This window comes from Anolis carolinensis, chromosome 6, assembly GCF_035594765.1.
Source record: "Anolis carolinensis isolate JA03-04 chromosome 6, rAnoCar3.1.pri, whole genome shotgun sequence".
Classification (NCBI taxonomy): domain Eukaryota; kingdom Metazoa; phylum Chordata; class Lepidosauria; order Squamata; family Dactyloidae; genus Anolis; species Anolis carolinensis.
Window position 1 is genome coordinate 68,942,032 of NC_085846.1, and position 27,347 is coordinate 68,969,378.

At 40.1% G+C, this 27,347-nt stretch overlaps 1 long non-coding RNA gene across 1 annotated transcript in view; it reads left to right on the top strand.

The window, feature by feature from the left end:
* The first annotated feature begins 369 nt into the window (after positions 1 to 369).
* Positions 370 to 27,347, top strand: part of LOC134292426 (uncharacterized) — a 200,719-nt gene continuing 173,741 nt past the window's right edge. Inside the window, exons 1-2 of the long non-coding RNA XR_009999665.1 lie at positions 370 to 819; positions 15,333 to 15,412. This is a non-coding gene — a long non-coding RNA (uncharacterized LOC134292426). The remainder of the gene's footprint in view (positions 820 to 15,332; positions 15,413 to 27,347) is intronic.

The window sequence follows — 27,347 nt, forward strand, 5'->3', positions numbered from 1 at the left end:
GGCATTACTTTCTAAGTGCTTACTGTTCTAGATTTTTTCTTGGTATTGATGATAGGCTGACTGGGTGATAGTTGTTAGAGAATGGACATCCCAGCAGATTGGTAAGGGAGAACATTTATCCTCCTCCAATCTGCTGGGACTTCTGTTCTCCAGGACTTCTTAAAAATTATTCTTGTGTTCTCACTTGGTTCTATGATTGTTATTATTTGTTGGCATTAAATGCTTGCCATTTTGTTATTTTTATAAACCACACTGAGTCACTTCGGGGAAAGTGTGTGGGTTGTAAATAAAGTATTATTATTATTATTATTATTATTATTATTATTATTATTATTATCATTATTATTATTGTATGACACAGCAAACAAGATAGATATGCTGGATTTCGTATCACAAAATCACAAGTCGAACATTTCCCAAGTGTCTAGGACTGTGTGATGTATTTTCGGATGATGCGCACAGATCTCAGTAGGGTGGCCTTTTGCAGTTGGCAGATCGTAATTTTGTCAATGTCTATTGTTTCCAAATGCCGGCTGAGGTCTTTTGGTACAGCACCCAATGTGCCCATCACCACCGGGACCACCTGCACTGGTTTCTGCTAGAATCTTTGAAGTTCAATCTTGAGATCCTGATAGCGGCTGAATTTTTCCTGTTGTTTTTCATCAATGTGACTGTTACCTGGGATGGCGACATCAATGATCCAAACCTTTTTCTTTTCCAGAACTGTGATGTCTGGTGTGTTGTGTTCCAGAACTTTGTCAGTCTGGATTCAGAAGTCCCACAGTATCTTTGCGTGCTCATTTTCCAATACTTTTGCAGGTTTGTGATCCCACCAGTTCTTTACTGCTGGTAGGTGGTACTTGAGGCAAAAGTTCCAATGAATCATTTGGGCCACATAGTTGTGCCCCTGTTTGTAGTCTGTCTGTGCGGTTTTCTTACAGCAGCTGAGGATATGATCAATGGTTTCGTCTGCTTCCTTGCACAGTCTGCATTTTGGGTCATCAGCTGATTTTTCGATCTTGGCCTTAATTGCATTTGTTCTGATGGCTTGCTCCTGGGCTGCAAGGATCAGGCCTTATATTATTATTATTATTATTATTATTATTATTATTATTATTATTATTATTATTGGTCCCCTATTTCATCTAATTGTTTAGTCTCTATCAAGCGCCCACATATCCATAATAATCTGCCATATTATTTCTGCTAACACCTGTATTTCCATGATGGATCTTAGAACAAGCATGTGTTGTTTACATTTCCAGACAAAATAACAATAACAACAACCCAATAATGACTTAGAAAAAATTATCTATGGTGTAAAGAGTCCTGTTTTATTCCTTGGTGGTAATCCTCAGATTTATAATTCTGGTTGTAAATAAACATGTGCCTTCCAGGCTTTGAACTGGAGGTACCAAATAAGCTCAGTTGAGTTGATGTCTCATCCTGGCAAAGACTTGCACACAGCCTCCAGCAGAATTCCCCTAAGCAAACTCAGAAGATTCGTTCTGAAACTTCCTGAAGTGGAAATAAACAGCAACATGATGCATGGAGAGATCCTGCATTGAACAGGCAGATCTTAATGCTTTACCCACAAAGTTCTGCTCCACTCTTCCCAAAGTTATCAATACCCTTCAAGTTGTTTGAAGCCAAGTGGGCAGTCTAGGGGTTCAAACAACCCCGAAATGTTTCAGGTAAAAAAAGACCAGTTTATGAATTTTAACTGGTTAACCAAATCCCCATGCCAAATATATGAGAAGCAGAAATTAGAGTCCCTCCAGAACTACAAGCACTATCTCAACCAAATGTTGATTAGCTTATCATCATCATTACTTGTCTTTACCTATCTTTCTACCAATTTACATTAAAATAGTAGCAATAGCTGACTTGGTGGAAGCAACCAAGTTTGTTTACTCATAGCTGGCAGGCAAAGCCCAAGGCTGGGGCGGGGGGATTCGACCCGGATTGCAGGTGGAAACTGGAAACCTAGGTGTCTACCACAGGTTCATCTAATCCAAGCCCTGCGAAAGAAACAATGGAACAGAAGCAAATAGAAGAAACTGCACCATTGAACTTTATATGAACAAGATTGTTTCTGATGACCAAGTGAAAGCTCAATTAGTGCAGAATCCACAGACTCCATTGCCAGGATATGTATTTCCTGTGGATAAGAAGAGGCATCTATGTTTCCAATCCAAATGGTTCAACAGATTTCCCTGGTTGGCCTACTCATTTCATGTACAAGGTGCACACTGTAAGTACGGTGTGGTGTTTGGAGGAGAAATTGTGGGTAAAGGTGGTCATCAGAAGCTTGGTGCATTGGTTGCTAAACCATTTGTATGATGGGAAAATGCAACAGAAGTTTTCGACAGACACCAAAAAAAAAAAAACAGTACCATCAGAACAACTTGTGATTGGATGAAAACTTCTTTCTAATCCACAGTGGAAAACGTCTGGCTGATAAAGAAAATAAGAAGAAAGCAGAAGAAAACAGAAATAAACTTCTGCCAGTTGTGGAAACTATTATCCTTTATGGCCAAAAAGAACTGACTTAAAGAGGGAGCAATGATTCAGGACTGATGAAGAACCTTTGCACAATGATGGTAATTTCAGTGCCTTGTTGAGATCTGGTGCCAGATCAGGAGACACTGGCCTGAAAAGTCATCTTGGAGGAAAAAAAGTTTCAACTCCTCCCAATTTTTTTTTCCTGGCAACAAGCTTGCTCATGGTGACCCTAAGGCAAAACAATAATGGGGTGTTCTAAAAATGTGCAACTTGCCCAAATTCACTCTGTGGTTTTCTTGGCCAAGAGGGGATTCAGACCCTGGCCTCCAGAGTCATAGTCCAACACTCAAACCATTATGACGCATTAGTTCCACTGCTCCTGCTGTTTATCGGTTAGGAGCTGAGATTATGATTGTGAAGCAGTGGATCCTGGCTCAGCAGGGCGGAAAAAGATATAATTGTGGATTGAGGGCATCTTTCTTTTCCTTCCCCTCAAAGCCCAGAGCAGTCATATGTTCATCATTTTATTTATTTACAACAATTATATTCTGCCCTTCTCACCCCAAAGGGGACAACAGATAGAGGTGTTTATAGGCATTTCCCTTCTTCGGCGTCCTGGAGGTTGTGCTCGATTTCAGCCAGAATGTTGCTCCATCTTCCATGTGAAAGAGCCCATGATCACAGACTTCCTCCTTTCTTTGATCGCTTGAAATTTCTGATATTTCCTTTATGGTACCATAAAATATCTCCCCGCTTAAGTGGTACCTAATTTTTCTGCTCACAGCTGTTTTCGAACTGCTTAATTGGGCATAATCATCAGCATTATATCCACATTGGTAAGCAGCAGCAGGTCCCCTGGATCTTGAAAACTGCTGGATGCAAGCTTTTGGAGAAGGTGCAAAAGGCTAGAAGATGGGCATAAAAAAGCCACACATAACATTTATTTACTGCCTAACATATATATCTCAAAGGTCGAGTCTGCCAACATCAGTTTTCCCCTGTCTGTCTATCTATTCACTCAGCATATCTCCAGAAAAAATATCCGACAGAGGCCCTCAGGCGGAAAAGGAAAACCAGTTTTAAAAGTCCTTCTATTCGAAGGGTTAAAAATTAGAAAGCATAAATTCAAATTAAGGGTCTATGCGGATGATGTAGTATGCATTATTGAAAATCCAAAAGATAGTATAACCAATTGGATAGATAAAATAGAAAATTTCAGCAAAGTAGCTGGTTTTAAACTAAATAAACAAAAATATTAACTAAAAATGTGGACAGAAACACAAAAGAATCGATACAGCTAAAAACAGGAATAAGAATAGAAAACAAAGTAAAATATCTAGGGGTGACATTAACACCGAGTAATGCAAAACTGCTAAAAAAACAATTATGAACAACTTTGGCTAAAAATAAAAAGAGATTTGGAGAAATGGAAATATAAAAACTTTTCGATATTAGGACGAATAGCTATTATTAAAATGTCAATCCTGCCACAAATACTGTTTCTTTACCAGACAATTCCAATAATTAGAAATAACTTCCTTTTTAAAAAATGGAATAGGGAAATCACAAAATTTATATGTTCTTCTGCCTTTCCTCGAACCATTCTTTCAGCTAGTTTTGACAAATTAACTACAGAGTGATGAACTACATTACATTCAGCACAACGGTTGGGCAGTTGGCATTTCAATATGCTTAGGCAGCAGTAAAGCATTGACCAATTGTAAAGGGAAAATGTGCTGATATATATTATTAATAAAGTTAGAAAGGTCAGGCACACAAGCCCTTGGGTCAGTGGGGGCAATCCAATTCTCCGTTGTGCGGCTGCTGTAGCATACAGATTTCAAAGGCATTTTTGCCAAGATCCTGTGGTGCACAACGCAACAGTCGAGGTCCAAAAGGAATTCCAAAACAAACTGTCTGACTTCTGAAAATGATGGAGACTGTATTGTGCTTGAAATATTCACCACCAGTTACAATAATGTGATAGGAAATGCTTCCCTTCCCTCTCTCTGAAATACACACACATTTCTGTATATGTCGTTTTCTTGTGTGTATTTATTTATATGTGTTGTCAAAGGCTTTCATGGCCAGAATCACTTGGTTGCTGTAAGTTTCCCGGGCTATATGGCCATGTTCCAGAAGCATTCCCTCCTGACATTTCACCCACATCTATGGCAAGCATCCTCAGAAGTTGTGAGGTCTGTTAGAAACTCGGCAAGTGGGGTGAATATATCTGTGGAATATCCAGGGTGAGAGAAAAAACTCTTGTCTGTTTGAGGCAGGTGTGAACGTTGTAATTGGCCAGCTTGATTAGCACTGAATGGCCTTGCAGCCATTTATTTATTTATTTATTTATTTATTTATACTTTTTTGCTAACTTTTGACAAATGAACCACATTTAAAAATGGGGAGAAAGGTGAACAATAGTGAACCTTAAAATCAGAAGACACCATAAAACACAGAAAGCAAAGTCATCTTCCAAGGCAGTATGGTTCAACCTGCGGCCCACCAATTCATTTTTGTTGACCCTTGCCCTTCTTACTGGAAAAATATTTTAATTTAATTGGAAAAAAATGCTTTAAGTTTTTAAGAAATGTTTTCTTTCTGGAATGTCTCTGGCCCTCACATTCCTATACTAAAGTTTGATTGGCCCTCGGGTAACTAAAGGTTGGACCACACTGTTCCAAGGGGTTATATCTCAAAGATCTAGAAAATTAAGAAATGTTAAGAGCCTTTTAGAAAGCTGAAGAATTTTCTTTGATGAGCAAATGGGGTGGATCTCGGGACCACCTTCGAGAGGGCATTTCATTAACGAAACAGCTTAATAGCCCAGTAGTTCGGGGATCAACAAAGTCCAGCCCTATTTACCAATAATAAGGAACGAAAAAATCTTTAACGAATGGAAAAAGGAAATAATGAAATTTATTTGGAATGATAGGAAGCCTAGAATTAAATTTATAACAATGATTGATTCAAAAAAGAGAGGGGGCTTCGGCCTCCCAGATTTGAAATTATATTATGAATCGTGCGCTTCGATGTGGATTAAGGACTGGGCGAACCTTACAAATGTGAAAATAATATCGCTGGAAGGGTTCGACCTACACAAAGGATGGTACTCATACCTATGGTATGGTAGGGCAAAATTGGAGAAAAACTTCGGAAACCATTTTATTCGGTCCTCACTTTTTAAAGTTTGGGTGAAATATAAAAGACTTTTATATACTAAAACACCTATGTGGGTCTCCCCTTTAGAGGCAAACCAAAGGAGATTGTTAGGATGGACTAAATGGCCAACCTACAAAGATATTTTGGTTAAAAAAGAAGGAACATTTCAGATAAAATCACAAGAGGAAATAGGGCAACATTTTAGTAATGTATCTTGGTTTCAATTCAGACAAATTAAGGAATATTTTAATATAGATAAAAAATCTGGATTTTCAGAGAAAAAAGAATCCTGGGACATGATTTTGACATCTGAAAGGAAGGTGATTAAAAATTTTTATGAAAAGTTGAATGAATGGGCAATACAAACAGAGGAGATTAAAAACACAATGATCAGCTGGGCAAGGAATATTGGAAGGTCGATCTATTTGAAAGAATGGGAACAAATCTGGACCAAATGTCTAAAATATACATACGCAATAGATTTAAAAGAGAATTGGCTCAAGATGCTACATCGTTGGTATATTACCCCCCCCCCCCCCCCCCAAAATTAGGTATAATGTATAAAAATGTTGATCAAAAATGTTGGAAATGTAAAGCACATGAAGGTACCTTTTACCATATGTGGTGGTCGTGCGAAAAAACAACTATATTCTGGAGATTAATACATACTGAGTGCAAAAAAATACTCAAAATAGACTTTCCGATGAAACCTGAAATCTACTTATTAGGCATGTTTGACTTCGATTTTTTTAACGACTTAAACATAGATAAGATATTTACGTTTTTAATGACAGCAGCTAGGATGGTGTTTGCCAAACTTTGGAAACAAGAGATAATTCCTACTAAGACACATTGGTTGGATAAAATCATGGAAATAAAGGACATGGACAAATTGACATATTTGATGAAGCAGAGTAATGGAAAAGGAATTAAAAAGACGGACTGGACAATGGTTGAGAATTATTTAAAGAAGGATAGAAACTAAGTTAAGAAAAAATAAGATGGACTGATTACATTTAGACAGATAGAGGAATATGTAATTGATTTGTAGAAAGGTATGATATATGAAGATCAGAAAGGTATGGAGAAAAGAAAGAAGAACGGAAGTCAACAAACATTTTTATTGTTATTTTTCATTTTTTCCTCTATTTTTATTTTTAATTGGGGGGGTTTTTTGGTTCCCCCCCCCCCCCCCCTTTGCTCTCTCTTCTTTGATCCGGGAGACCAGTCGTTGCTATTGACATGGAACTTTGTTGCTATTGACATGGAACTTTGATTTACTTTGAATGAGTTACTATTGACATGGAACTTTAATTTACTTTGAATGATCGATTTTGAAGAAGAATATTACAAACCTTGAGAACATTATCAAGATTATATTTGTTAAAATTGGACATTGAAATATGTACTTATCTGTACAGTTGGAATATATAAACTGATATTACAGTCATAATATATGTGATTATATCACTTGAGGAAATATAGAACTATAACTTACTTTAAAGTATAATATATACCATACTTTTCCTTTTTTCCTTTTTGCTGTATATAATAGACATCTGTGCATATAGCTATACTTGAGTATATACAGTAGATTTTTTTCAGGGATTTCAGAGAGGTGATATAACCTTCTGAAGTGTCCTAGGAGACCAATGAAGCTCCCAAGATTTGCCTCTAGTCCTCTGTAAACAGTACCTAGTTGGTTTATGGTGGATAGCATGCCCCTTTCCTGAAATTTGAGATCTTTCTTTAGTATGCCTTCGCTCCTTGTTACATTGGCTGTGCTGGACAGCAGTGAACTGGTCATTTGCATGCAGGTCTGATTCTTTCCTCTGTTGCTCACAACTCTCATTTAACTCAGGCTGAAGTCAGAAATCTCCCTGCCTGCCTGCCTCCCATCCTCCCCTGCAAGTGTTTCACCAGATACATGTCAGTGTAAATGATAGAGTAAACCTGACCCTAAGGATTTGAATCAAAGCTGAGAGTCAGTTGTGCAGAACAAACCAAAGTAGACAGGTGTGATTCCCAGATGTGGGGGAAGGAGGACAGGGGAGGAGAACTGAATTGTGCGGACAACAAGCTAAGAGCACAGCAGCACACTTTTTTGCAAAGAGTCAAATGGAAAGCTGCTCACAGACACAGTAGAAAGCACTTGTGACAGGCCGAAAGGTAAACCCAAAGGATCTGAGCAAGAGAGGAAAATACTAAACACAGTGGCTGCCCAAGGAACCAATAAAAGGAGAAGGAAAGAACAAGAGAGTGCAAGGAAACCAAGTCATTTCTTCTTCTTTTTTTTTTTAAAAAAAAGAAATCTCTGTTGGAGAATGCACAAAGGAGGCTACTTTTTAGACATTGTGTAGGGAGGTATGCCATATTTCCTTCCACAATGTTATTTCTCAAGCTGCAAAATGGTGCTTTTCTGCCCCAAAATAGCTGCCGATTAGTTGTGAGGGGCACCAGGAAGGTCAACTAGCTGGCAGGTCTTCATCCGTATGTAGGCAGACTCCACCAGCTTTAAACTGGCTCTTGAGCCAACTGTGACAAGAGATTTCTTTATTTCTTCAAACCATAATTTCATGTCCTACTAACAAAGAGGGCCCCCTGGTGGCACAGTGCGTTAAAGCGCTGAGCTGCTGAACTTGCGGACCAAAAGGTCCCAGGTTCAAATCCCGAGAGCGGAATGAGCACCCGCTGTTAACCCCAGCTCCGGTCAACCTAGCAGTTGGAAAACATGCAAATGTGAATAGATCAATGGGTACTGCTCTGTCCACATGACCTTGGAGGTGTCTACGGACAACGCTGGCTCTTTGGCTTAGAAATGGAGATGAGCACCAACCCAGAGTCGGTCACGACTGGACTTAATGTCAGGGGAAAACCTTTACCTCTCATCTAACAAAGGCCATAGAAGTCTGATCTGTTTCCCCCCCCTTGGGATTCAAAAACCACCACCTGATTATGGCAAAATATAAGCATCAGCTGGCATCTTATTAGAACATAACTGTCAGCATGTTAAGCAGCATGTCAGGGCAGGTATCAATTTATCAGAGACAGTGTGGCTGTCACAGGACCTCATCCCATGGGTAGGGAGGGAAAGTGGGGTGAACAGTCTTCTTACTGTAGCATTTCATCCCATTTTGTTTATAAATTGATAATATATTCACCTCCATCACCTCCAATGGCATTTTTCTCAGACTAAGGTAGAGGGGGCACAGCGAGTTGCTGAACTTGCTGACTTTTTTTTTTCGTGTCAGGAGCAACCGGAGTTGCTTCTGGAGTGAGAGAATTGGCTGTCTGCAAGGACATTGCCCAGGGGAAGCCTGGATGTTTTGGTGTTTTTAACCATCCTTGTGGGAGGCTTCTCTCATGTCCCCGCATGGAGCTGGAGCGGATAGAGGGAGCTCATCCGCGCTCTCCCCAGGTGGGATTCGAACCTGGCAGCCTTCAGGTCAACAACCCAACCTTCAAGTCATGAGGCTTTTATCCCCTAGGCCACCGGAGGCTCCTACTTGCTGACTGAAAGGTTGGTGGTTGGAATCCGGGGAGTGGGGCGAGCTCCTGCTGTTAGCCCCAGCTTTTGCCAACTTGGCAGTTTGAAAACATGCAAATGCAAGTAGATCAATAGATACCGTTCCAGCAGGAAGGTAACGGCTCTCCATGCAATCATGCCGGCCACATGACCTTGGAGGTGTTTACGGGCAATGCCGGCTCTTCGGCTTAGAAATGGAGATGAGCACCAACCCCCAGAGTCGGACATGCCTAATGTCAGAGAAAAACCTTTACCTAAGCTTGAGGTCTATTTTTTAATGGTGCCTCAAAGAAAGAAGGCACACATTCCTGTGGATCTAATTGGTTACATTCCTTTGCTATATATCTACACTCTATTTATTTATTTATTTACAGTATTTATATTCCGCCCTTCTCACCCCAAAGGGGACTCAGGGCGGATCACATTATGTACATATAGGGCAAACATTCAATGCCCATAAACACATCGAACCGAGACAGAGACAGACAGACGCAGAGGCAATTTAACCTTCTCCTGAGGGGATGTTCAATTCTGGCCACAGGGGGGAGCAGCTGCTTCATCATCCACTCTGATGGCACTTCCTCATTCCAACGTTGTAAATTAGTTAAACTTGCCTCCCCACTTTTATAAGTGGTACCTTATTTATTTATTTATTTGTAGTATTTATATTCCGCCCTTCTCACCCCGAAGGGGACTCAGGGCGGATCACATTATGTACATATAGGGCAAACATTCAGTGCCCATAAACACATCGAACCGAGACAGAGACAACAGACAGACAGACGCAGAGGCAATTTAACCTTCTCCTGAGGGGATGTTCGATTCTGGCCACAGGGGGGAGCAGCTGCTTCATCATCCACTCTGATGGCACTTCCTCACTTCCTCATTCCAACGTTGTAAATTAGTTAAACTTGCCTCCCCACTTTTTTATAAGTGGTACCTTATTTCCTACTTGATAGATGCACCTATCTTTCGGGTTGCTAGGTCAGCAACGAGCAGGGGCTATATTTTATTTTTAATTGATGGGTGCTCACCCCGCCACGGGCTGGCCTCGAACTCATGACCTCATGGTCAGAGTGATTTATTGCAGCACCTGTTTACCAGCCTGCGCCACAGCCCGGCCCCTCTATAGGTTATACCAGGTTAATTCTGTCCTTTATAAGTATAAGGTTTGGCTGCAAAGTTGGCAACTGTATAACATGGTTGTAACACTACCTCTGGGGGAAGACCATGTGATTTGATCACATTAGTTCTACACAGATATCACAACAGGGAATTGAGATTTTAGCACTTTATTTCTGTTTAGAATCTGTATTATCCATCCTGCTTGAAGGTCTGTATTTTTTCTGTCTGTTCAGCTGCTCCTAGGGTGACTGCTGTTGTCTTTTATTCTTAGTACTCCCATTACTCCTATACCTAATCTCATCATCAATTCTGCTTGTTTTGTTGTTGTTGAGGTACATTAAACAACTCTGAGCAATGTATACAGATTGTAGAACCAGATGGACATTACACTGAGAGTACAGGGCTCAAGGGACAATTCTGTTCATTTAGCCAGAGTTTTAATCTGCTGTGGCATGGTACAGCAAGAAGAAATATTTTATTTGATGAACGAGTTCATTTTCTGAGGGACTCCTGCTGCCTCATTTTCTCCTCCCCACTAGATATGGGCTTTTTTTGTTTTTTGGATGCATTGTTACATCAAGCAGAGTGCTCAAGGCAATCTGTCGACACTACCTGAGCAGGAGGAGTACCATGAGATTTGTATCACAGCAATTGGATGACAGTAACACAGCAACTGCAGGGTTAGGTGGCAATAAATGCAGGCAATAAACACTGAAATACTGTACTTGGTTGCCTCTCCTTCCGTCACCCAATTAAGCCACTGAGAAGATTCCTAAAGACAATCTGTCAGCATTCTCCCTGTATCCTCATCCTTCTATTTTCAATCAATTTGATGAATCTCAAAATGTGTGATATGTTTTGTCAGTGGCTTCAGGTTTTCAAAGCAAAACTGGAGGAGGAAAAATCTAGAAAATATCAATATTGTGAATAAGCATGAAGATTTTGTCTTGAGTATTAAGCTTTCATGGAATTAATAACATATGTGAACTTTTAGTCATGTATTTGACGGGCTGTTAGATCTTTGTACGATTGCTGTTATTTTAATGTTTTCATTCTGTTGCTGCTTAGGCTTTTAATTTTTTTTAATGTCATGGATCATCATGTTTTTACATTAAACTTTCTTTAGTAGACCCCACAGAGGACTTAGAACATTGAGCAATATCAACATAATATTAAATTAGAAATATATCCAAAAAGTTTAGGTTATTTGATGGTGTAAATATTTAGAGGAGAAACAGATTTTTTTTAAAAAAAATTGAGACTCTTTTTTGTGGCTACAGAATTCCAATATAAATATCTGCAAAACCAGTATTATAAATAATCAACAACAACATTTTATTATGGTCCAAAGACCCTTATTGCACCATAGGTGTACAAGGTATGCAGGTTAATGAGATTAACAACATCCAATTAAACACACACATTGGTAAAATTTACAACAGTTAAAAACTGCTTAAAATAAATGTTGGCTAAAAACATAGGTAAAAGACTACAAGTGCCAGCGTATTTCATCTTCCTGCCAGAGTGGTACTTATTGATCTACTTATATTTGCATGTTGGCAGAAGCTAGGGCTAACAGCAGGAGCTCCCCCCTCTCCCTGGATTCAAACCACCAGCCTTTCGAAAAGCAAGTTCAGCAGCTCAGTGATTTAACCTGCTGTTCCACCGACAGCTAGATTGATCCCGGAGGCAATCTAGAAAAGACATATACTGTATATACATACGTTTCAAGGCAATGCTTTCTCGCTAAAGTTCCTTCCCTAGACCTGAAATCTGGGAGCTCTATTCCAGATATTGTTGGATAATCTTTCACAACCCTTAGCCAGCATGACCAATAGAGGGGCCAGACTTAACACAGCAGGCTGTAAATCGCTGTACTGCAGAAAAACCCTGCCAATCGAAAGCTCGGCAGTTCAAGCTTGGGTCAGAGTGAGCACCCGCCGTTAGCCTCAGCTCACCTGCACACCTGTTGTTTTTTATTCATTCAGTCACTTCTGGCTCTTCATGACCGCATGGAACAGCCCACGCCAGAGCTCCCTGTCGGCCGTGGCCACCCCCAGCTCCTTCAAGGTCAAGCCAGTCACTTCAAAGATACCATCCATCCATCTTGACCTTGGTTGGCCCCTCTTCCTTTTTCCTTCCATTTACCCCAGCATCATTCTCTTCTCCAAACTTTCCTGTCTTTTCATTATGTGGCCAAAGTACTTCATCTTTGCCTCTAATATCCTTCCCTCCAGTGAGCAGCTGGGCATTATTTCCAGGAGTATGGACTGGTTGGATCTTCTGCCCACCTAGCAGGTCAAAAGCAGAAATGTGAGTAGATAAATAGGTGCCACTTTTAGCCGGGAGGTAATAAAGGTGCCCTTAAAGACATTAATCAGAGGAAAGTGCCTTGGCATGGAAGATGGAGCGACAGCACCCTTCCACGCCCCCCCCCCAGTGGCCGGATTAGAGCACAGCCTACAAGATGCCGGAAATAAGATGGGAAAAACTGCCTTTACCTCTGTTTGTTTTGTCTGTCCTTGTTAAATGTATAATCAGCATTGAATATTTGCCGTATGTGTGTCTGCAAGCAGCTCTGAGTCCCCTTCGGGGTGAAAAGGGCAGGGTAATAATAATAATAATAATAATAAGAAGAAGAAGACGACGACGACGACCTGGCTCTGGCTCACGAATGGGACCCTGAAGAAAGAGACTGAAGGCCTGATCCTTGCAGCCCAGGAGCAAGCCATCAGAACGAAGGCAATTAAGGCCAAGATCGAAAAATCAGCTGATGACCCAAAATGTAGACTGTGCAAGGAAACCGATGAAACCATTGATCATATCCTCAGCTGCTGTAAGAAAATCGCACAGACAGACTACAAACAGAGGCACAACCATGTGGCCCAAATGATCCATTGGAACTTATGCCTCAAGTACCACCTCCCAGAAGCAAACCTGCAAAAGTATTGGAAAATGAGCATGCAAAGATACTCTGGGACTTCCGAATCCAGACTGACAAAGTTCTGGAACACAACACACCAGATATCACAGTTGTAGAAAAGAAAAAGGTTTGGATCATCATCATCCCAGGTGACAGTCACATTGATGAAAAAAAAAAAACAGGAAAAACTCAGCCACTATCAGGACCTCAAGATTGAACTTCAAAGACTCTGGCAGAAACCAGTGCAGGTGGTCCCGGTGGTGATGGGCACACTGGGTGCCGTGCCAAAAGATCTCAGCCAGCATTTGGAAACAATAGACATTGATAAAATCACGATCTGCCAACTGCAAAAGGCCACCCTACTGGGATCCGCACGCATCATCCAAAAATACATCACACAGTCCTAGACTCTTGGGAAGTGTTCGACTTGTGATTTTGCGATATGAAATCCAGCATATCTATCTTGTTTGCTGTGTCATAATAAAATAATAATACAGTAATAATAATATAACTTTTTGTATCCCGCCCCATCTCCCCGAGAGAACTTGGGGCGGCTCACATGGGGACCAAGCCCAGTACAGTATAAAATACAGTATCAATGCATTTAAAAGAACATATGTAACAAGCATATAAAACAAGCCTGTAATCAATAAACATAATGAACAGTCAACCAGTAATAAATATTGTAAGTAAATAAATAAATAAATAAGAGAGCAAAATGCCTGCTGGGAGTTGTAGTCCAACAACATCTTGAGGGCAGTATGATTTCCCAGACTCCAATAATGTGACACCCAACATCCACCTACAATTCCATTTTCCACTTCCACCTTTTATGATGTTAGGAGAAGCAACAGATAGTGAAAAGAGCCCAGATATGTCATTTTCAGTAACTGAATGTTCTCTCCAGAACTTTCTAAAATTGCCTAGCTCAGCTTTCACATACAGGGCTCTATAAAACGCCTACCCCATCTTGGCTCCCAACGGCTCCTGCCTGCAGCGAGCAACTTGTGGGTATTAACTAGCACATGCTTTTAAGGGCAAATCACGGAAGCACTTTCCTTCCTTCTCTTCATCCTCCTGTCCCACCCTGGGCCTCTTCCGAGAGGAAAAAATAGCAGCTATTGTTGCGATGAAAGGAAAATGATCACATAGCCTAAAATCAACCTCCAGGAAGAATTGTGTTTTTACAGCTCCATTCTCCGCAGAAAAGGAGATGAGAACATTAGAAATCATCACTTTCCTTGCACTGCAGCAGTTAATTATCCCATTTGATGTCCAGATTGGTACACCTGGAGACTGTTACCTTTCTTTTCTTTTGCCCAATCAGAAAACATTCAGGAAGTCATTTCTTTGATGACAGATTACTTTGCTTCTCTCTGCCACTGACGGTGTAAATTTCACGTTGCATACGGAAACAGCAGCTCAATTGGCCAAGGAAACAGTTGTGTAGAAAGTTACCTGCTTTATCTTGGCCAAAAGTTTTAATCCATCCTCCAGTTTATGTGGAGTTATGCCTGTAACTTCAAGTGAGTTTTTAAGGGGGGCTGAAATTTTCACACAGTTCCTGATCAGATATACGTAGGTGTTCATTGTAATCCACCATGAGTCCCCTTCGGGGTGAGGAGGGCGGAATATAAATACTGTAAATAAATAAATAAACAAAAATACTTTTATACAAGTCATGCAAAGGCCTAAGTTGACAGGTCACTTGGAGACACATACACACAAGATCATGAACATTTCATTGCTTGTGAGATCTTACTCCAATATCACCACTGATGTATTAATGGGATTTCCCATGCTGGTTGGTTTCATGGCCTCAGTCACAGCATAGTTTGTTTAGTATATCTTTGGGAGTCTTTTAGAATCTGTTATTGTAATTTGTGAATTCTCAGATCTCAAGTAATGCATTAATAGAAGTGTGAATGGGCTGTATTGCTCCCTTCCACCAAAACCTAGTGGCCAAAGTATGTGAGTTTGCTAAAAATGCCAATTTGTTGGGCAGTGATAAACCAAACAAAAATGTCTTCTTGGTTCGACTCTAGTTTGAAATATAGCTTACACTTCATATTGTCTCTTCTTATTAAGGACTGGAAAAGGTGCAGAAAGGAGCAGCTAAAATGTTCAGGAGGAGGAAGAAGGATGTTTGATCTTCCCTTCAATAGAAGGTTAGAGTTCTTAGGGCTTTATCATTTAGAGGAAAAAAATAAAACTGAAAGATGTCTGTAAGAATGTGAATGGTCTGTAAAAAGGATATAGTCTTTCTTCTCCATGCTGAATACTAGAATTTGAGTTACTCTATGAAACGTATCATAAGAGGTTGACAGAATGGATAAAAGAAAGTAGTGCTTCACACAAAACATAATGGATATTTTCCCAATAATATGTGATGATGAAGAACATTTGCAAATTTAAGAAAATGCCATTTTGGAGTCTAATAAAATTGAAACTAAATGTATAAGAATGGCTAGTAAATTGAAATCCTGTGCAGTTTTTTCTGCTGATTCCAATGAAATTAATTTTAACATCATGGATGCAAAATCCAGTCAAACAAATTGACTCAAAGTGTGAATCAAAATGTGTCACAACAAATTTTGACCAATATTCACACTGCAACAATTTCCATGCAAACGAAGATATGGATTTGAAATTTTGACCAAGCATTATGCTTGTGCTGGACATAATACCACCAAATTTGCAACTACCCAGCATCTATAAATGCCCTGCAAGATCTCTTCAAATTTTGGATTTTCGGTGCAAATGGTACCAAAAGTTCAAAGCCAATTATTAAAAAAGAGTCTACCTGAATATGCTTGTGAATAGTATCATTTGAAAGAGAAAATTTTGCTCTACAAGACTGATACGTTTTTCTTTTGCAATGCAACTATTAAGTATCCATTTACTTGGGTCAAGTAACCAGCTGAAACCAGCATCCTCATCGCCATAGCGGCCACATCCAATAGCCATGTAACTAGCAGGACCATGAGGATACATAAAGCATAATGCATAAATGCACAAAATATAACATACTTCGACCTGTGTAAATGGATACTTTATGACTGCATTATGTGTTTGTGTCTTCAAGCCACCTGTAGACTTTTAGCAACTTCAAGGATTTCATAGCATCTTTAAGGCAAGGAATATTCAAAGTTGCTTTTGCCAGTTCCTTCCTTTGAAAAATAACTTGGTCTCTCACCCAAGTAAAAACCAGGGCTGATCCTGCTTAGCTCCAAACTCAGAGGGGATCTGGTGTCTTCAGGGTATTTAGTTCATCATGTTAAAATACTGAGCTTCAAGGCAAGTAGAAACAGCTTCCATTTTAATCCTGCACTCATCCTTAGCTATGACTTAAGAGAGCTTGAAATTTGAAATCACAGGTGTTAGTATTTCTTTTTGGAAAAAAAAGTCCTATTGAGCTCACTGGGTAATCATGCATAAGGAGGACACCTGGATCCCATATCAATAGATGTTGTGTTTGCTCAGAAGCAAGGTAAGAACAAAAATAGACATATCCAGCAGTGATATTGTTCCTGTGTTTTCCCCTATGAATAATTATATTGTTAAGTTACCTGAATGTCTTTAGATATAGGACGGGATATAAGTACTTTTAAAAATCCCTGCCATTATTTATTATTTTAAATGCATGATTTATTACAAAATGTCTGGTCTTCAATGGAGTAGTGCAGGGATAGGGAACTGTGGAAGGCTAGAGGGTCATGCTAACTCTCAAGAAGAATTTTGAGGAAAAACGACCCCATATTTTCCGGTGTATAAGACGACTGGATGTATAAGACGACCCCCAATTTTTCCACCTCCTTTTCCTCAGCAACCAATTTCCCCTCCTGCGCCTGCTTGTTACTAGGCATTTCCCTTTGAACTTTCCCCTTGTCTGAGGTCTCTGATTGGCTGGTATCATACTACACCAAACCTCCCCCGCCCAGTTCTGGCAGGTAGTTTGCCACTCCAGGCCCAAGTCCCATCAGAACTATACTCTCTGAGTCAAGGGAAGTAATTGTCCAATTATATTGTGTTGATCATGCTTCATCTGGAGTACTGGGTTCAGTTCTGGGCATCTCATTTTAAGAAGGATATTGACAAGTTGGAGTGAGTTCAGAGAATGGCAACAAGGATGATAAGAGCTGTGTGTTGTGTTTATTCACTCAGTCTGACTCTTAGAATCATAGAATCATAGAATAGTAGAGTTGGAAGAGACCTCATGTGCCATCCAGTCCAACCCACTGCCAAGTAGCAGGAAATCACGTTCAAAGCACCCCTGACAGATGGCCATCCAGCCTCTGCTTAAAAGCCTCCAAACAAGGAGCCTCCACCACAGTCCGGGGGAGAGAGTTCCACTGCCGAACAGTTTTCACAGTGAGGAAGTTCTTCCTGATGTTCAGGTGGAATCTCCTTTCCTGTAGTTTGAAGCCATTGTTCCGTGTCCTAGTCTGCAGGGCAGCAGAAAACAAGCTTGCTCCCTCCTCCCTATGACTTCCCCTTACATATTTGTACATGGCTATCATGTCTCCTCTCAGCCTTCTCTTCTGCAGGCTAAACATGCCCAGTTCTTTAAGCCGCTCCTCGTAGGGCTTGTTCTCCAGACCCTTAATCATTTTAGTTGCCCTCCTCTGGACGCTTTCCAGCTTGTCAACATCTGCCTTCAACTGCGGTGAACAGAATTGGACGCAGTATTCCAGGTGTGGTCTGACCAAGGCAGAATAGAGGGGCAGCATGACTTCCCTGGATCTAGACACTATACCCCTATTGATGCAGGCCAGAATCCCGTTGGCTTTTTTAGCAGCCGCATCACATTGTAGGCTCATATTTAACTTGTTGTCCACGAGGACTCCAAGGTCTTTTTCACATGTACTGCTGTCGAGCCAGGAGTCCCCCATTCTGTATCTTTGCATTTCATTTTTTCTGCCAAAGTGAAGTATCTTGCATTTGTCCCTGTTGAACTTCATTTTGTTATTTTCAGACCATCTCTCTAGTCTGTCAAGATCATTTTGAATTCTGCTCCTATCTTCTGGAGTGTTAGCTATCCCTCCCAGTTTGGTGTCATCTGCAAACTTGATGATCGTGCCTTCTAAGCCTTCGTCTAAGAGTCGTTAATAAAGATGTTGAACAGGGGGGTCAGTGCGCCCTGCCCTATCCCCACTAGGAGGGAGGGCGAGCAGGGTGCCAGTATGCAATAGTATGGCCTGAAAGGGCCATGTGAAGACAGCGAATCCTCCCACCAAAAGCCCAATTTGCCCAATTCTATCGTTGGTGGGGTTCAAGGGGCTGTTTGATTGTAGGTGAACTTTAAATCCTAGCAACTACACCTCCCAAATGTCAAGGTCTATTTTCCCCAAACTCCACCAGCGTTCAAATTTGGGCATATTGAGCATTTGTGGTAAGTTTGGTCCAGATCCATCATTGTTTGAGTCCACAATTCTCTCTGGATGTAGGTGAACTACAACTCCAGAACTCAAGGTCAATGCCCACCAAACCTTTACAGTATTTTCTGTTAGCCATGGGAATTCTGTGTGCCAAGTTTGGTTCAATTCCATTGGTGGTGGCGTTCAAAATGCTCTTTGATTGTAGTTGAACTATAAATCCCAGCAACTACAACTCTCAAATGATAAAATCAATCCCCTCAGCCCCGCCGGTATTCAAATTTGGGCGTACCAGGTATTTGTGTTAAATGTGGTCCAGTGAATGAAAATGCATCCTGCATATCAGATATTTACATTACAATTCATAACAGTAGCAAAATTACAGTTCTGAAGTAGCAACAAAAATAATTTTCTCGTTAGGGGTCACCACAACATGAGGAACTGTATTAAGGGGTCATGGTATTAGGAAGGTTGAGAACCACTGCTTTAAGGGATCTTTTCTATTACAGTAGAGTCTCACTTATCCAACACTCACTTATTCAACATTCTGGATTATCCAACGCATTTTTGTAGTCAATGTTTTCAATTTCAATTTTGGTGCTAAATTCATAAATACAGTAATTACTACATAGCATTAATGTGTAATGAACTACTTTTTCTGTCAATTTTGTTGTATAACATGATGTTTTGGTGCTTAATTTGTAAAATCATAACCTATTTTGATGTTTAATAGGTTTTTTCCTAATCTCTCCTTATTATCCCACATATTCACTTATCCAACGTTCTGCTGGCCTGTTTATGTTGGATAAGTGAGACTCTACTGTATATAGACCAGATGGATCAGAACTCTGGAAATACAGATGAAGACAAGGGGAAAGGGGTAATCCATCTGGGGAAATAAAACAGATTATAATGCAACTCCATTATGGTGAAAAAAAAAAAAGCTCCCAACAAAAAGTCATTGACATTCTTGAGTGAGTGCAGGCGCACAATCAAGGTAATGATGATAACTTTCCACTGGCTTCTGCAATCACATCTGAAATGTGAAGGGCTTTTAAGAAAGGAGAGTCGGCCCACTTGTTTTCCAAGAATCTGCACTTTGGCAAAACATACGCAATACAAGAGGGACTGTTAAATGCACCTGGGCTTCATTTCAATCCTCTGATACAATTGTTTTGAAGCAACCACATTTTCACACCTCAATCTCAGCTCTTCCTTAGCACCCAAGCACCCAAACATGTAAAAACATCAAAATGTTTTCCATAGGCTTTTTCAATTGCTGCCAAGGATGAACTTTTTTTTTTAAAAAAAACCCCAATATAATAATATATTTATAGGTCTATGTACCTCTGGAGTTAAATAGAATCTAGAATTCAGTTGTTACATGACACAATGTTAAAACTGTTAAGGACTGTAGATGATGTTAAATAGAAGCTCTTACGTCCACCTGTGAACCAAAGTCACCCTGCAGGGTAATGATGTGCCACTCAGCTTTGTAGAACAATTAACAGGAAGTTTACCGACTTCAAAATGATCAAACAGAGCAATAATATTTACAATAGTCTCTCTGATTGCTTACAAAGAACAGTAGGAATAAATAGTCCTTTTAAAGTCCATAAAATTGCCTCAGTGCCTTAGAAATAATAGGGCCTCTAAGAGCCAGCAGCCATCTTCTCTCCTGGCTGTTTCCAGTCAGCATACACACACACTCTAAGGAAAAACCTGCTCAAACCGATTCCCCATGGCAGAGAAATTGACCAATCAGATTCCTAGCTGTTCGCAGGCTCAACCAATCAGCTTCATATACGTACTTTTCCAGTTAACCCATCCATAATGGTGTATTTACAAACCCCAACAAAAACTGCAACTTATTTGCTAAGAGGAGCTCCTGGTGGCACAGTGGGTTAAACCTTTGTGCCGGCAGGATTAATGACCTAAAGGTTGCTGGTTCAAATCCAACCCAGGGAGAACTCGGATGAACTCCCTCTATCAGCTCCAGCTCCATCCTCAGAAGACAGGAGCAGAATTCAAAACGATCTTGACAGACTAGAGAGATGGGCCAAAACTAACAAAATGAAGTTCAACAGGGATAAATGCAAGATACTTCACTTCGGCAGAAAAAATGGAAATCAAAGATACAGAATGGGGGACGCCTGGATTGACAGCAGTGTGTGCGAAAAAGACCTTGGAGTCGTCGTGGACAACAATTTAAACATGAGCCATGAGCCGGCAGCTAAAAAAGCCAACGGGATTCTGGCCTGCATCAATAGGAGTATAGCATCTAGATCCAGGGAAGTCATGCTACCCCTCTATTCTGCCTTGGTCAGACCACACCTGGAATACTGCGTCCAATTCTGGGCACCACAGTTGAAGGGAGATGTTGACAAGCTGGAAAGCGTCCAGAGGAGGGCAACTCATATGATCAAAGGTCTGGAGAACAAGCCCTATGAGGAGCGGCTTAAAGAACTGGTCATGTTTAGCCTGCAGAAGAGAAGGCTGAGAGGAGACATGATAGCCATGTACAAATACGTGAAGGGAAGTCATAGGGAGGAGGGAGCAAGCTTGTTTTCTGCTGCCCTGCAGACTAGGACACGGAACAATGGCTTCAAACTACATGAAAGGAGATTCCACCTGAACATCAGGAAGAACTTCCTCACAGTGAGAGCTGTTCGACAGTGGAACTCTTTCCCCCGGACTGTGGTGGAGGCTCCTTGTTTGGAGGCTTTTAAGCAGAGGCTGGATGGCCATCTGTCGGGGGTGCTTTGAATGCGATTTCCTGCTTCTTAGCAGGGGGTTGGACTGGATGGCCCATGAGGTCTCTTCCAACTCTACTATTCTATGATTCTATGATTCTATGAGAGAAGCCTCCCATAAGGATGGGAAAAAACATTAAACATCTGGCATCCAGGCATCCCCTGGGCAATGCCCTTGCAGACGGCCAATTCTCTCACACCAGAAGCGACTTGCAGTTTCTCAAGTTGCTCCTGACAGGAAAAAAATATTGCTAAGAGTGTAACTTTATCAGTCACCTCGTGTTTACAATATTTATATGGTGCACCTTACCCAGTCTACTTTTACAACCTCTCCGTTTTAATCCATGTTTTTATTAGTTCTTGTCATTTGTTTTTATTGGCTAATGTTTAAATGTTTATAATTGTGCATATTTTTTGTCTATTGTTGTGTTTTATATTGCTATTGTTTTTATTCAGGCTTGGCCCCATGTAAGCCGCCCTGAGACCCCTTTGGGCAGATAGAGGCGGGGTATAAAAATAATGTTGTTGTTGTTGTTGTTGTTGTTGTTGTTGTTGTTGTTAACAACCAGATGTTTTTAAAGTAAAACTTCTTTTACATTTCTCATGTTTTTATGTATGTCACTGTGCTGTTATAAATGAAAATAGATTCACTCTAACAAAAGACAGTTTAGATCTTTAAATCCAAAATTCAACCAGGGATGCAGATAATTTATCTTGGATTCAATGTAACAGAGATAATTTGTTTCTGTGCTCCTGGCTCCCTCTTGTGGTTGACTAATCGTTTTTAAAAGAATGATTAAAAGTATTCATGATAATCTTTAGATTAAACAAGTTGTAAAATTACTATTACTATGACTATTACTATTTATATGCAGTTTATTCTCTCAAGAGACACTCAAAATGTATTGGTGTAGTAGTTTGAGCATTGAACTCTGAATCATAGAATCATAAAATCATAGAATCAGAGTTAGAAGAGACCTCCTGGGCCATCCGGTCCAACTCCCTGCCAAGAAACAGGAAAATCGCACTCAAAGCACCTCCAACAGATGGCCATCCAGCCTCTGCCTAAAAGCCTCCAAAGAAGGAGCCTCCACCACGCTCTGCAGCAGAGAGTTCCACTGCTGAACAGCTTGCACAACAAGGAAGTTCTTCCTAATGTTTAGGTGGAATCTCCTTTCCTGCTATTTTTCCGTGGTTGCCAAAAAAAAGCTTGCCATAAGATCTGAAGGCACACAACAAAAGCAAAACGGACCAAACACGTTGTTGTTGTTGTTGTTGTTGTTGTTGTTGTTGTTGTTGTTGTTATTTATACTCAGCTTTTTAAAGAACACTCTAAAATATCTTTAAAGTGTTATTGTGTAGATAAAAGAACAACGCTGTTAGACCCAATGTCTCAGGTTTACTGTATCATGGGGAGATGTCCAGAGACAATTCATAATCTCATACACCTCAGTTACATCATTGGGTCCTGACTGTTACTGTTCTTTTTCAGAGCTTGGCAGAATTTCCAGAATAAACCCAGAGACGGCTTCTATAACTTTAATGGTTGTGCAAATAAATGGAAACTCAGCAGGTGTTGCTTCTTATGTAGTTTTGTGACAAGCAATATATTTTGAATTTTTCTTGGCTATATGAAGTTACATTAAAGATACAGAAGTTATCTCCCATTTTCACTGGCAACCCTAGTTGCAAAGTTTATATTTTGAACAACATGCAGGCCATCTAACTCTGGAGACAGTAAACAAAAACTCTAAACGAGTCCCCTTTGGAGAGATAAAGCGGGGTATAAGTAAAATAATAATAATAATAATAATAATAATAATAATAATAATAATAATAATAATAATAGGCTAACAAATGGGACCCTGAAGAAGGAGACAGAAGGCCTGATCCTTGCAGCTCAGGAGCAAGCCATCAGGACAAATGCAATTAAGGCCAAGATAGAAAAATCAGCTGATGACCCAAAATGCAGACTCTGCAAGGAAGCTGACGAAACCATTGATCATATCCTCAGCTGCTGTAAGAAAATCACACAGACAGACTACAAACAGAGGCACAACTATGTGGCCCAAATGATTCATTGGAACTTATGCTTGAGGCATAACCTCCCAGCAGTAAAGAACTGGTGGGATCACAAACCTGCAAAAGTATTGAAGAATGAGATACTGTGGGACTTCCAAATCCAGACTGACAAAGTTCTGGAACACAACACACCCAGACATCACAGTTGTGGAAAAGAAAAAGGTTTGGATCATTGATGTTGCCATCCCAGGTGACAGTCGCATTGACAAAAAACAACAGGAAAAACTCAGCCGCTATCAGGACCTCAAGATTGAATTTCAAAGACTCTGGCAGAAACCAGTGCAGGTGGTCCCGGTGGTGATTGGCACATTGGGTGCCGTGCCAAAAGATCTCAGCCGGCATTTGGAAACAATAGATATTGACAAAATTACGATCTGTCAACTACAAAAGGCCACCCTACTGGGATCTGCGCGCATCATCCGAAAATACATCACACAGTCCTAGACACTTGGGAAGTGTTCGACTTGTGATTTTGTGATACGAAATCCAGCATATCTATCTTGTTTTCTGTGTCATAATAAAATAATAATTTTATTGATCTATGAAAAGTTATCTGAAAACAGAAGTTTCAGCCACTACTTAAACCTAAACCAACCCCAGCCTACAGCAATTTCAGATACCGTTTCCCCCTGAAAATAAGACAATGTCTTATATTTATTTTTCCCAAGAAGGCACAGTATGGCTTATTTTCAGGGGATGTTTTTATTAAGTTTGGTACAACAATCTACATTTATTCAATGTAGATTGAATAAATCTCCCCCAAAATAAGGCCTACCCTGAAAATAAGATGTATCATGATTTTTCAGCATCTCTGAGGATGCTCGAAATATAAGCTCTGTTTAAAAAATAAGCCCTAGATATAATTCATTTTAAAAGTCAATTTGGAAAAATAAGACTGTCCCTGAATGCAAGCTCTAAAGCATCTTTTGGAGCAAAAATTAATATAAGACCCGGTCTTATTTTGGGGAAAACAGGGTCGTCGTCTTCTGGAAGAGAGGCCCATAGTGCTGAGTAAAACGGCAGCCACAGCTTTACTTAGCCACGCCTATCACTCTGTCTTATTTTCAGGGTATGGCTTATATTACGCAAATGCTTCGAAATCCTGCTACGGCTTATTTTATGAGTATGTCTTATTTTCAGGGAAACATGGTATTTCCAGAGTTCATAGATAATATTTTGACTGAAGATGGGTTTTTGGAACATGTGACTCTTATTGTAAGAAATCCAAAGATTACTAGTCTGTTTCTGGTCTTGATCCAACTCAGTTAATAAAGTTTTCAGTTATTTTAATACAGTTTACTTAAAGGCTCGTGTCTTTGCTATTAGGTAGAGGGGGGTTTCTCCCTCGAATAGGTGTTTTGACGTTCCAAAATAACCTGGCCAGCCTTGGATACAATGGCCCCTGATGCATCTGCTCAAGACCAAATACACATTTTCTGTGTAAGGTGTGGTGTTGTGAATGTGCTCCTAGAAAATTTTTTCAGCCCCAGCAAATATACAAGTACTTTCAATTTCTCATCTTCATCTCTTTGCCTATGTGAAAATTTTCAGGTGGCAAAATTTGAGCAATGTATGCTTTATCGCTGGAACTGAACAGGGTGAGTGCAAATGACTATTTGTCCTTGGTGGAAAATAAACCTCTTAGAAACCATGGTATATAACTGTGGAAAGCCAGCAGCGGCCAAAGACGATACATGATGATTGATGGTAGGATCCAGAAGGAAGGGCTACTTGAGTAAAGTCACAGAAAATTAAAGATGACTTATGAAAATGTTCTTTTGAGTGAGATGAATTAGGAGATGCATTTGAACAGCAGTTTAAGGTGTTCCGCTTCTTGAGCATGGATGAAATGTTGCTCGGTTTTTCCCGTTTCATTTCTTATAAATTTCACTGGCTATGAAAGTTGGTGTCATTTTACGTGGTCGGTTTGCATTCTCATAGTTGCATCTGCATTTGTGGGTTTTTATTATTCCTGACTGTATTTAAAAGTTTCAAGACCAAGTTTATAGGGTCATGGCTTATGGGAAGAGAAGTATCGAAGCCTTCTGTTTTATCAGTGAAATCATTAGGATTGGTGTCACCCGGTGCAATGATTCAGGCAGATACTTCCACAGACTTCCTGCTAAACTAAACCATACTACAAGATTGTAGCGAAAATAGAAGATAATCTGACAAAAATCAGCAGCTATTTAAGAAGCAAGAATGAAAATAATTTAATTATGTTATGTTTTTGGTTATGTGCATGATGTGGCAATGAATTTTGTAGTACAGTAGAGTCTCACTTATCCAACACTCGCTTATCCAACGTTCTGGATTATCCAACGCATTTTTGTAGTCAATGTTTTCAATATATCGTGATATTTTGGTGCTAAATTCATAAATACAGTAATTACTACATAGCATTACTGCATATTGAACTACTTTTTCTGCCAAATTTGTTGTCTAACATGATGTTTTGGTGCTTAATTTGTAAAATCATAACCTAATTTGATGCTTAATAGGCTTTTCCTTCATGTCTCCTTATTATCCAACATATTCGCTTATCCAACATTCTGCCGGCCCGTTTATGTTGGATAAGTGAGACTTTACTGTAGTTTGTAAGCTGCTCTGGGTCCCCTTCGAGGTGAGAAGGGTGGGGTATAAATATGGTAAACGTACTCATATGATAAAAATGAAAATCTGTATGTGTGTATGTGGCATGGGTGTCTGCTCACACAGACAGCTTACAGCCTCCACAAACAGGCCATAGTTCCCAGTGTTCTGGAGTATAAAAGAATTGAGGCAGGGGAGGCTAATTATAACAGATTTTCTTTTAAAATGGCAGCTGCCACCAACCTAAAATGTCTTTAGGATTTCTGTTGTTAAATGTGTCTGAGGCAAACTTCTCCCATTCCCTGCCCACACTGTTTCCACTGGTGGGGGTTGGGGATGATTCACCTTGCCATCCAGGAGTTATAGTTCACCTGTATTCAGAGAATACTGAATCCAGCAGATGAGAGATCTGGACCACACTTGGCACACACATTCAACATGGCCAACTGGGAACACTGGTGGACTTTGAGGGTAATTGACCTTTAACTCTGGGAGTTATAGTTCACCTGTATTCCATAAACCCTCTGAACCCCACTAATGATGGATCTGGACCAAACTTAGAAATAGCATAATATATGACCAAACTGAGAACACCTAACATCCAAAAACAAACAACGCCCTTTTCAAATAACCCGGGCATTGTCGGTTACCCAAGCTAGTAAATAAAAAAAATGAAAATAACAATATGTGCTTGTAGCTTGTGTAGATGAAACAAGACAATTCAAAGAGTAATTATAATTGGGCAGTAATGACAGCTCTGACCAAAACACATATGCATTATTAGAAGGATCAAAAAGTTAATTAGCATAGCGTTTTAGCCCTGTGGTTATATTGATATGATATATGCAAGCTCAGCTGGCGAAAAATGTTTTCATGGCTGTATCTAATTATAGGGATATTTATACAGAAAGTTATTTTGGCTGAAACACTCCACGCACATTTTATAGACAGTAATTTCAGTATCAACCCCAAGTGTGGTCTGCACCTCCCACACCTCTCTTGTGATGCCACTGTTTTAATAAGATCCAGCCAGTTTTAACTTGCGTCTTATGTTTAATCTTTGTTCTGTGTATTTTAATATGTGTATTTTATAGAATGATTTTAGAGGATTATGTGTTTTAGCAATGTTGTAAGACCCCTTGAGCCACAAGGAAAGGCGGGTAAGAAATAAAACTATTTTATTATGACACAGCAAACAAGATAGATATGCTGGATTTCTTATCACAAAATCACAAGTCGAACACTTCCCAAGTGTCTAGGACTGTGTGATGTATTTTCGGATGATGTGTGCAGATCCCAGT